Source organism: Euprymna scolopes, chromosome 5, assembly GCF_053919585.1.
Source record: "Euprymna scolopes isolate OS-2025 chromosome 5, ASM5391958v1, whole genome shotgun sequence".
NCBI lineage: Eukaryota > Metazoa > Mollusca > Cephalopoda > Sepiida > Sepiolidae > Euprymna > Euprymna scolopes.
In genome coordinates this window covers 158,574,668-158,588,100 of record NC_136486.1, presented here as the reverse complement: position 1 = coordinate 158,588,100, position 13,433 = coordinate 158,574,668, and positions in this window count along the sequence as shown.

Here is a 13,433-nt window from a genome sequence, read left to right as displayed (position 1 = left end):
AGACAAAATAAATGCTATGGTGGAATCATCAATCTATCAAGTCATTAATAATTGTATGGTAAATAGTACAATCCTGTCTAGGGCACCGGGAATTAACTAGAAGTGGAACTATATACCATCTTTATATTCATACTTGCATCCTTTTAAATCGTCATTTTATTGCTTTTGACGCTTACCTTGTCTTTATCTATCGCCTATATAATTCCGTTGTCTTGGTATAATGTGCTGATCATAATTATGTGTGTTTCACCAGTCATATTAAAACGATCTTCCTCAGTAGGAATTTCATCAAAACATTCTCTAAAAAATTCTGCTATGGACAAACATTAATTAAATTTTACCGCATTAAATACTTAAATTAACCATCAGAGTTTTGGGCCTTTAATATATCCACTGTCTGGATTATTTTGTACCATGTAAAACCAAACCATTGCATTACCGCAAAACCAATGTGTATTTGTCAGAACTATTCCATTTACATGGCACATTAGAAAAATCAAAGGAGCAATGCTGACTACCATTTTGATTCCAACACATTTTAACAGTTCTTCGAGAAATCGTGGGTTACGCATATTTTCTATCGAATGACTGACTTGAATGTTTTGATTATAAGTGAGTCTGACTCCAACCTTTAGATTTCAAAAATATTCAACTCTGATCCGCATTGATTTTTAAAAAGTTTTCTAATGTTCAGGTTCCATGTTAACTTTTTCAAAATTAAAACTTCGAATCTCCTTAAAATTTCTGATTACTTTCAACCCCCACTTTCAACTCATGTTTGTGATATTGCAAGAAGGTTCCTATCTCCGGTGTTTCTATCAGAGTTTTAAACTGCCAAAAATTAGTAGCAATACAATACAAAAAATTACAGAGACACCAATACAAATAAGAACTTACAAAAATAATTAAAAAAAAACTGTTTTGCTTTAAGAAGGATTACAAATATTATAAAAATACACACATTGTATGGAGTGAATAGATCAATTACTTGCGTTAATTATATTAATTTATCTTGTTCTTGCTTAGAATAATAATATCAGAATAGGTTCCGGTGAACAGAGGAATTGGACAGTTAAAAAGAGTCGGCAAATAGAATTAGGAATCTAAAGCGTGCTAAGAATTAGGATTCACCGATTTCTCAAGAAAAGTTGCCACTTTACATATGCTAATCGATAAAAAAATCTTATCGTTCATTCAGAGGTTTTGGCGAATGAGGAAAATTGATAAAAAATATTCACAGATAAGTCTCAAAAAATATTATGAACTTGCATAACTTATTTAAATCAAGGTATTTTATTGTGAAATTGAAAGTATCAACTTCATCATATACATCATATCAGAAATTGAAAAACAGCGATTATCTATCTGTAATCCCAAATTATATCCTTGACGGGAACTTTTATGTAGCTAAATAAATATACTTAACAAGCACTGTCACACTTTTGATGACATGTGTTTCAATTTAGTAAAATATATTTCATGCTATTTTTAGAGATTAATAATTCAATTACATTATCTGTTTTGTTGTCACCGCGATAGTTAATAGTAAATAAAATAATTTAAAAAAGCGAACTATACAAATAAAACGTTTTCCGAATCGTATTTATAGAACACAATTCTTATTTTGCTAAACGTATTTAATTTCTGAGCAATTAGTTAAGGCTACACTCGGCAGACGACCACAAAAAATTAAATACAGAAAATCCATGTAAAAAATTCGCGAAGAAAATTTCCGGCAGTGATAACAAGCATTATGTAAATTTATTGTCATTAATAGTTTTAGTTGTTGTTTCTCTCTTTCTGGCATTTAATGTTCGCACAAACAGGTCCATAATTACGACTTTCCGCAAACTCCTCTACCCAGGCACAAAAATGTCAATAAGTATTAATTCCCACAAACGTATTAAAATATGATCTTTGATTAAAAACTTAGACAATAAAACATCCATACCTATCACAACAGTTAAATACACCTGCTTGTCAGTGTTTGGATTGATGGCGATTATTAAATTTTCTCATGAATCGTATTAGACATTCTGTGTTGCACGAGATTACAAGATTTTAAATCTATTGCATAAAACGTTTTCTAATACCAATAATGTTATATTATTGGTTTGTCGATCAGTATACTAATAGAGTTGGCTGTTGTTATGTGTTTATATAGTGAAGATAAATGAATTGTTCTTTGCGACCGGTAGTTGATGGGCAGAAATCAGAAACACAGTATTTAATACTGGAGTTCCTCAGGGGTCCATCCTAGGCCCAACTCTCTACCTTATCCAGATCAATAATCTTCCAAATAATATCCTAAGATCATTTGTAGAATTTATGCTGAAGACACTACAATCTATGGAAACACATCATAGGCCGTAAATGACCAAGTTGCCTCTGATTCTTACTCCTCTGATCTTGAGCAGGTGGTACAATGGGGAAAGAGGTGGCTGGTTTCTGTTAATGCATCTAAAACCAAGATTCTATCTTTACATCATCGACGTTCTGATCCCCATCTGACATCAATTGAAATTAATGGCTCTCGTCTTGGGGAGGACCACTGTTTTGACAAGCTCCTGGGTCTGACCTTTACTCCTGATCGGAATTGGAATACGTATATCAAAGTTGGTGCCAATTTTGCTGGAAAAATTCTCTACCTATATAAAAGCCTGGTCTTTCCAAGGATAGAGTATTGTTGCCACAACTAGCCAGGCGCTGCAAGAAGCATCTTATTCGGCCTTGACAGAGTTTAAAATAGTCTTCATAGCCTGTTAGTTGACACCCTTTTCTCTTCTCTGCAACGTCTTTCCAACAGAAGAAACATTGCGAGCCTGTCTCTGCTTTATCGTTATTTCAAGGCAAGTGGTCGTCTAAGCTTTAATCGAGGGTCCAAGCTCGCCAAACCTTCGCAAAAAACACTTGTGTAACTGAAACTATCAGTAGTCTCCTCCACTCTTTATCTGTACTTAAACTTAAATGTAGATTCCATAAACTGCACGTCTGTGGAACTCGCTTCCGTTTTACTGCTTAATAGCACGATTACGATTTAGTTGTCTTCAAGTCGAACGTAGAAAAAATTCTTGTTGAACCGTCCCCTTAAGTAATCCAATTTACCCAATTTCCACTACTAAGGATTACAACGAAATTGGCCACTTGACTACCGTACACCCATTGCCCCTTGTCCTCCAGTGGACTTCAACTCTTTTAAAGTCGTGACTCCTATGTAAAAAATTATTTGACAGTAAATTGCCATTTCACTTTAAGTTTAGGTATTTCTCATAGATATTACCTTAAGTAATTAACTTTAATTGGTAGAACATACTAATGAACACAAGGGAATTGATGGCACCTTGCTACATAATATGATACAGAAACAGTTTTGCAGTGAAACTACTGAAGCTGTTTATATTTGAGTTACATAACATTATTTGTCATATACTAAGATAATGGATTTGCATTATTGTAGCATGATATTGACAGAAATAAATCGTTATTAAGTAAACTTGTATACATTACAATTTCATGTTCATCGTATCCGTATTAGTGTGTGTATTATAACAGTCTGAATCGAACCATTCAAATAACAAGTAAAACGTACGCGACATTCGGAAGCAGAAATTCGCCCCTAGAATTAAATATCTCCAGAGAATAACGTCGTTAGAGTAACGGACGAGTATAAAAATAAAATATGCAAACATAAACTGGACCTTGATTTTTTATCGATGGCTTCATCATTACAAAATTTCCGTAGTCTATCTTCTATAATTATCATAATATATAATCAGTATTGGTTCTTTAACGAAGAAAAATTCAACGGAATACTACATAAAAAAGGATTCGAACAAAACAAATAAAAGCAAAAAAAACAAAAAAAACAACAAAAACACTCGACAAAAAACATGTCGACTACAAGAGTAGATTAAAGATTGTCTCTTATAGTAATTGTCTGTATTTTTGAGATGAGGTGTTTTCATTGATTGAGATTGTCGGACTGACTTCCTCATCTTGGTTGTTATTGTCACAACGTTTCGGCCGTTTTGTCTGTTTTTGTCTCTTATAATGTGATTTCGTTATTTTTATAGAACTATGCAGCACAATACGACATTCTGAATATTTATTATATTAATACTTATAATTTATGTTTTTTGGGCTAGTCCAATACCTAAAATATATATATTTTAATCGGAATTTCAATAAAAGTATATTTCATGCGTGTTATAAGCTGTTCCGTTTAAAACACTATTTTCCCGCCATCCAAAAAACTATCTTTTACAAGGGTATTTGTTGATTTAATATATTCATTTTGCGAAGTTTCAGTGTCATGCTAGTAAGAATATCAGCTAGAAGAAGTTGATGGTAAATACATTATTTAATTATATTTCTATAATATGATTGATGTTGAAACTTAACCTACTGTTATTGTGTAACGCAAAATATACGTTAATAATAATAACAATAATAACAACAACAACAATAATAATAATAATAATAATAATAATAATAATAATAATAATAATAATAATAATAATAATAATAATAATAATAAAGTTTCAATTCAAAATGGTAGGAAATATTTGTATAGAACGTGATCAAGCGGTGGCTAATATAAGCCGTACGACACGATAATCATTTGGCATCTTTACTTTAATAATGGTACGCATTAGTTTTTCGATAGTTATGTGTAAGATGAATTGATTATGCTTAGTAACAGTTGGCATGACTTGATTCTGAATTAAGATGACGCCATATACGAGGCGATGTAGTTATTACAATACTTAATGTTAGTTATAAGATTATGCAGCTTATATACGTTAAATGAAATAATGAGAGCCGACTTAAAATTAAAAGGAGATTAGTCTTTATATTCATGCACCCTGCTTGTCTCCGTTTGTCGTTAGAATCTATAGTTCTTCCAAAGATATGTATCACCCATCTTTAAATATAGAAGTTCGCGATAACTCTTACAAACTACACAGGCTTATATTCAACTTTTTTATTGTTTATTTTTTTTTGGGGGGGGGGATTACCACATTTCGTGAACTCTAGTTAATTGTTATTTAGAAGAATCTAAATTCCCAGCAGGATCAATTTTACCAACTGCCCCAGACGTTTATCTTTGAACCAACATATTAGAGTTCCACTTCTCTTATAGCAGTTATATGAGTCGGCATTTTTTCCTTTCTAATTGCTGTCCATCATCATCATCATCATCATCATCATCATCATCATCATCATCATCATCATCATCATCATCATCGCCCCCACCCCCACCATCACCTTTATAGTTGAAGATGACTAGTCAGGATCTTGGTGCTTAATCCTACGGTGCTGTAGCATTCCATGCTAAATGTGAAAAGTTTCCCCACAATTAGTGCATGGGTAGTTACCAGGGTTTTATTTTTTGTAATGGATTTGTTTAGACCTGGCCTTTATTTTTGCCTTTATTTCAATATGGATCCATTTTATATTGATATATGAAATTATATATATATATTTATATATATATATATATAAATATATATATATATACATATATATATATATATATATATTGTATTTTGTGTACAGAAAGTTATTAGATGAGACAACGCTTGGTACCGTCTGTTTCAAGCCCGATAATTAGGACCGTTTAAGATATTCATATCAAGCTCTCTTCAGCCAATACTCATCTCAATCACATTATAAGAGGCAATCTTTAATCTACTTTTGTTCTTTTTTGCCGTATGTTTTTTGCCTTTTTTAATTGTTTTGTTCGAATCTTTTTTACGTAGTATTGCGTTGAATTTGTCTTCGTTAAAGAACCAATACTGAGTATATATTATGATAATGATAGAAGATAAACTAGGGTAATTTATTATGATGAAGCTATCGATATCAAACCAAGTTCCAGTTTATGTTTGCCTATTTTATTTTATATCAGAGATACGTATTGACCGAAGAGAGCCTGATATGGATATCTTAAACGGTCCTAATCATCGGGCTTGAAGCAACCGTACCAATGACTTGTCTCATCTAACAACTTTCTGTACACAAAATAAAACTCTCTTATATTTTGGATTTTCCTTATAATTGAGCACTCTGCTGGATTTCCTCCCCCCCCAAAATACTAATCACACACACACACACACACACACACACACACACACACACACACACACACACACACACACACACATATATATATATATATACATGTAAAACATTTATGTAATGCATTTTAGCAAATAAGATAAAATGATAAGTGAATGCACTATATGTTTGAATGACTCTCAGAAACGTTTATTCTCTTCTAAATACGTACTGAATAATCATGTGAAAATATAGTTTCTATCTGTTCTGCGATAGCGTTTTTCATGGAAATTTTGTTTGAATAGATTTTGTTCTTTTTAAGCTTTGACGACAGAAACAATAACTACGACCCCGTTCAAGCTGCTTAATGTAGTGCATACATTTGTAAAGTCAATAGAAATATTTATAACCATTTAACCTCTGATTATTGTACACATAATAATGTTAGTGTAAAGTTTAAAACACTTAAATGGTTTCAACATTGTAGAATAGTCGTTTTTGTCACGTGCGCTTAAGTTCTCGGTGAACGTAAAAGGTAATGAAATATTTGAACACTTAAAAAATTTAGACATTTACGTCATGACTCACAATACAAGCAGATACGAAAAAACTAAATTAAGTTTAAACACAAACGCATTTGTTAATAAATATGCCAATTCCTAATGCCTTTACCCCTTTATGTGAACAATATAAACAACAAAAAACGCATATGCATAGAGCCCACCGACTAAAAAGAAAAATAAGACAGACAGAAAACAAAAAGAAAATAAGAGCATGGAACGATAAAATTGTCACCCTAGAAAAGACGAGATTATTCCATCTCCGTTGATGAAAACAGTTTTTATTTGCTGCAGACCATTTACAGTTGGTCAGTTGTGTGCAACTCCTAAGAGCGATACAAGCCTTCTATCATATCTGAAAGTGAAAAAATATTCAATGAGGGACATCGGAGATGCGCCTCTTTAAAACATGTGCTCTGCTGATCTAGGTTCTGAAGGCAGGACCATTGCAAGCCCCCTCGAAATGCATCGCTGGATTCCCTCGAATAACAGGGACGTGCGCAAGATGATTGAAACAACGCTTTAGGCCATGGTTATAGTCTTTGGTGTGGCTTCAATTAGGGGGCACATCCTGTCGCCTCACATTTTCGAACCCGGCTTTAAAGTCAACACTAAAGTGTACCTGGATATACTGAATAGTGTGCTAATCGCCTAGTGCAATCAGTGTGCCGCTGGCAGCTCCTTGCTGTGTCAGCAGGACTCGGCTCCGGCCCACAAGGTCAAATATACCCAGGCTTTGCTTCAGAAGGAGTGCTACAACTTTGTACCCATCTGTCACTGGTACCTTTCTTCGTTAACGTGAACCCGCTGGATTACTTCGTTTACTTATACATTGAGAACATCACCAACATGACCTCACACACCACCAAAGCAAATCTGATTGCCGACAACCGCCGAGTATTTGCCGAGTATTCGCTGAGCATTCGCATAGCTCTCATCGGCTTGATTGAGGCTTAAGGCGGCTATATTTAATAGATATTAGCTCTGCTACATAATCATGTTACCTGAATGGATTATTTCAACAAAAGTTTTCAAATAAACTTTAGTATTGCTTTCTTAAGGGCCACAATTTTATCGTTCCACCCTGTATGCTTTAACAATTACAAGACAATAATGAAATCTTATTTGTCACTAATGAACAGAGAAGAATAACGAGTGTAGTACCTGTTTTGTGGTAAGCATACAACACCCAAGCATTATAACTAACATTTATCGTGTGACATAATATAATAATAATATATAGTGTTTTATTAATGTACGCGCATATCAAGAATTGCAGCTACTTTTAGTGTTGTATTTTATTTCAGTAAAAACGAGACTTTTCTCTCACGCATTTCTTCGGTGTTTAGTTTATCTATCCTTCTGTGCATTACTTTCAAGACGGTAGTGTATGTTTGTCCTACACAGTATGTAATGTATGCGACCGAGTGGAGTATATTATTCTTGATCTTAATAATTTCCAATGTTGAGATCATTGACTAAATCAGACAATATGAAATTAATTCGTCTAATTTATTAATGGTGAAATTTTATATATTAGCACAAAAAAAAAACGCATCTAAAAATAAGGAACTGATATTTTTTAATAGAACAGAACTATCATGATATGTTGTCATTTAGTAATTTTATGTGAAATGATAATTACTTCTAAAAGTTCAAATGCATGTTTGCGAAGGAGAAATTTAGCACATCTGAACGGTTTGAAAAATAAAGACAGTTTCGTTCATATAAAACTTAAATATATAACACTAATCAATGGAGAAGAATACAAATGTTCAATATATTTTTATAGAAGTTTGATTCAAGACAAAAAAATGACAAACACAGAACCAAACATTATATTTATGTTTTGTGTCGAATATATAAATCAATATTTATTTACAACTTATGTTATAATTTAACCCTTTAGCTAGATATTGTATTCCTTTCATAATAACAATCTAATCAATAGAATCGAGTCTATAAAAGGGGAGACTTATTTACTACTGTAAGACGTAGTTTTCCCTGATTTGTTTATCCTGAATTTTGTGGGATTGACTAAGATAAACACGTACTTAACATACGCAAAAGTATAAATATGATAAATGCCAAAAAGCAAAACAAGAACAATAAAGCCGAACTAAAATTAGTGATAATTATAATTCATACATTAACAACAAATTCGATACATTAACCTGATCAAATCAAGACTGTAAAAAAATCAATACTTTCTAAAATTAACAAAACAAAAAGACATGAAACCAAACCAGTGATATAATAATGAAAATATAAATAAATTTACATTCATAGAATTTTACATTTAAAACTTCCATTTACCTACATCAGCTGAACACCACTTTATAGTATAGCGGCCATGCACCGATGAAAAATCATCAAATACATAATATTAAACATAATCACGATCAGTTTAAAGCAATAATTGTTAACAACTAGAAAGAAAAAAACAATTCTGAGAAACTTTTTTTTATTTTGCCATAGCTGCCCTGTATTATGCCCTGTCATCATGCCTTATGAGGTTGTTTTTTTATATACACATATATTTGATAATATCGGTCCTTAGGAAGATGATAGATTAGATGTAATTCGTGATTTCAACACATTAAGTGATACGATTAAATAAAGTACATGTGAAAATATAATACAGAAATAGACGTATTAGCTAATACACTTCTGAGTCATCTACTAGAAGTTAATTTACACTCAAATAAGAATACATAAAAACCATATATAATTGGTAGCCTTAATCCAATGTGCGTAAACCCATAATTAAATAACTCCTTATCAGCCAACAACAGATTCCTAATTATATTGCATACAGACTTAACAACTGCAGCACTGAAAATGTGTTCCAGAAAAATTTGGTAATAATATCAAAAGACAATATTTGCCAAAGAAAATCCAAATGCCAAGAAGTATTGCGTGAGTATTACCTTCCATTATTTAAAAACCAGATATTACGATAATAAACTAGTTCCGATAACAAAAAACGCCAAATAAAACAGCATTACCAAGCAATTACGAAAAAATATAAGTGAAAATAATGAGACAACAGTGCGTATAGACATATAGATTCCTCGTATTTATTATTTCTAAATAATAAAATTAAATTATAAATAATAGAACTAAAAAAATAATTAAACTGCAGAAGTGAAATAGCAACAAATGTATACACAGAATCAACATAAATGTAGGAGCCTACACACGCACATAAATAAAGGTCGGTCGTGAGTCGATGCCGAATATACATTGCGATAGCTTGGGAAAGTTGCTAGTCTAGCCGCCCTGATGACTTGTGATACAACGAAATAGTTCTGTATGTGGAATATAAATATTTTAAGCCACTCTCTTAGGATAGAGCACTACTGTCGAAAATGATCTCACCTGCTACTTAATTGGCTTTAAATGGGAGGTTCGCTCTTGTATGCAAATAAAAAGACGAACGGCTTGACCACTATAAAAGTGGTACAAGAATTTTTGATAAATTAGACATTTATTGAGATCATTTACGGGCACCGCTCTCGTGAGTCCATGGGTAGAACTGCCGACTATCAAGACGATGATTCTAGGTTCAATTCTTGGCTAGGGAGAGGTACTAGTCTAGCCCCACTGACGGCTTGTGATACAACAAAACAGTACTCTATGTGGATGATTTCATAAAAGGGACCTATGATATGCCTTATTTATTTCATCCTCTTAAGTTATTTTTTACTCCAAGAACCTGACGTCAAAGACTGTTATGAAATTGTTCTAATGTTTTGTAATGCACATATAATTAAATATTCCATTGTAGGTTTTGATTAGCTTTAATTATGTTTAAAAAGTCGATATAAAATATAAACATGACATTTAATTAGGTTTAAAAAGTCGATATAAAATATAAACATGGCATTTAATTAGGTTTAAAAAGTCGATATGAAATATAAACATGGCAATGTAAATACAAATATATCTGGAAACCGCGATGAGAGAGATAATCTGCTAAACCCCTTTACCTCTTGCTAAGAACAGAACAAGCAAAACAGTTTATACGCATGCTATATAAACACTTCTAACAAGATATTACAAGGGATCTTTAACAAACTCACCTTGGCACCTAATCATAGTTGTACATTCGACATGCCAAGAATTGTAAAAACTACAATAATAAGATAAGGAAATGAGACAATTCAACTAGAGATACTGCTAATAACGATAACTGCAATAGCCAAAGAACGAATAGATGCCCTCTAATAAATGAATGTCTCACATCTTCGGGAGTATATACTCTTAAATATACACTGAGGAAAGTAAAAGACTAGAAAAAATGCTTACATAGGGCGAATTTTAATATCTTTTTAAATTATATTCTATGGACATACTCTTTCAAGGAATAATAAACCATGTGAATGACAACTTCACTATCGTTGCATTACTGGAAATAAACCAAATCAAATAAAACTTCTAATGTTGAATTGAAAGCACAAATAAGGCAAAGTCCTGCAGTTGATTATATTCACCGTGTTTTTATGCCAGATTAAAAATTGCAAAATAATTAGATTTAAAGATAGAATAGATATATACATATATAAAATTTTCAGTATTAAATTAAAATCGGCAATAAATTGTACGCATTTGAAGGAAAATGCATGAAATATGCTATAAAATATAAATACGCAAAAACTAATATAATCCATTCAATAGAACGTATGTAGAATCGTCAAATCCGTTTACTCTCCCAGACCCTCTAAGCAGAAAATGGTGGGGAAGGATGAACTATTGGATCAGTACAGTTTAAATCCAAAGTTAAATTATCGTACCAACATGTGTGTAATCATTTAATTTAAATAAAGGAATGAATAAGTGTTCTAGATGCTTGGTAAAATCACATCACATACACCGGCTTATATTATACACCAGATCAATATTAACTGATATAAAAGAAATAGACTACTGAACACCAAATATTGTAAAAAATGAGTGCGTTTAGTCTATATACAAAATAGTATTATAATTGTCACCTTGGTAAAATTATAGATACACCAGTTTAGCAAAAAATAAAAATAGCAATATATATCTTTAAGAGTTAGTACAAAGAAATAGTGACTAATACCAATTATTGATATGGATGAATGCCTATATATATGCTATGCAATTGTGTATATACGTCAATGATTTTGTAAGTAGATGTGAATGTTAATACGGTTACATTTAGTATATGTACATATTACAAGTATTGATGGATAATAACATAGTTTTGTTTGTCTTAATTGAACAAACAACATATATATATATATATATATATATATATATATATATATATATATACACAGAGACAAAACCACGCACACACACACACACACATATATATATATATATATGTGTGTGTGTGTGTGTGTGTGTGTGTGTGTGTGTGTACACCAATATCAATTGAAAGCAAAACAAGTAAAACTGATACAGATACGTTGAATGGATACGCTCATAATGAACTCTTAAATAGTGGCTTAAAAAATTTATGCTTATCGATCTACCTATCTATCTATCTATATATATAACTATTTCATTTATTCACATAAATTTACTATACGAAAGTATAGATTTATGCGGAAACTTTAAGTATTTACTTCAAAAGTGCTCAATACGTAGGTAGAGCTAGTTAGTAATTTATAAAATATATATGGCGATTAAGCTACACTGAATATTCTGCGTTTCATCCAACTATAGGATTCGTCAGGCTTATGCGCGAATTCTGTCGTTGCTTCTTGTTTTTATACATGTTGAGGATTACTAGTTGGCCAATCAGCTTTCTAGTATCCACCGCGCCCCTTCTTACCAGCCAATGGGCATGCATTTTATCAAACAAAGGATCTGTTTTAGAGCTAGGTTAGTGGTTTTTGGTGGCCGTTCTACTTCTTTTTTTTATACATATAAATATACCTATGTGTACACAATAATGCACATATATATATACATATATATATATATACATATATGCGTGTGATCGTTTATGTATATTCATGTTTATTTAATTTATTTATTTGTTTGTTTTCTATTGTTATTGTTAGTTTTAAAGCTATTTTGTATCGCTATCCTAGAGTAAGTTTTATTTTGTGAACACAGTTGTTTGCTATTTCCCGCCTACAGTTTAATAGATTTTGAGGTTCTTTAAAGTACAGGATAGAAAATTTCTCATGGAGGCATAATTTACATGGGTCGTCTAAATGTCTGCATGTGGTAGCTTGTCTTATTATTTTTCATTCGACTACCGGCGAATGTCCGCTTTCTTTGAGTTCCCAGTATTTATTCGCTAGTGTTGTTTTTATACGGTGTTTTTTTATTTTTGAATGTGCTTTTGTGGTCATAGTATCGGGTTTTGAAAATTAAGGAAGTCATGCCTATGTAAGATTTTTTGTTATTCGGGTTTTCTTTTGCAAATATTGTTGCTTGATAGACTACGCTTTTTGTTAGACATTTGTTTTGGACTGGGCAAATGTGCAGTGTCTACAATTGCATTTATCTTGTTCGTTATTAGTATTTTTATTTATGGTATGGTTGTACTTGTCCGGGGTTGGTTTGTTATTATTATTATTATTATTATTATTATTATTATTATTATTATTATTGTTATTATTATTATTATTATTATTATTATTATTATTATTATTATTTCTGCTAGTGTTGTTTTTATTTCTGTCCTGGTGTCTACTTTTTTATTGTTTATTTTGTTGTTGTTTACATTGTTTTCATTTAGTATTTTGTTATTATGTGCCTTAATTATCGTCTCTAAATTTTCGCAACAACTGTAAGATAACTTCAAGGTATTTTTATTGCAGATTT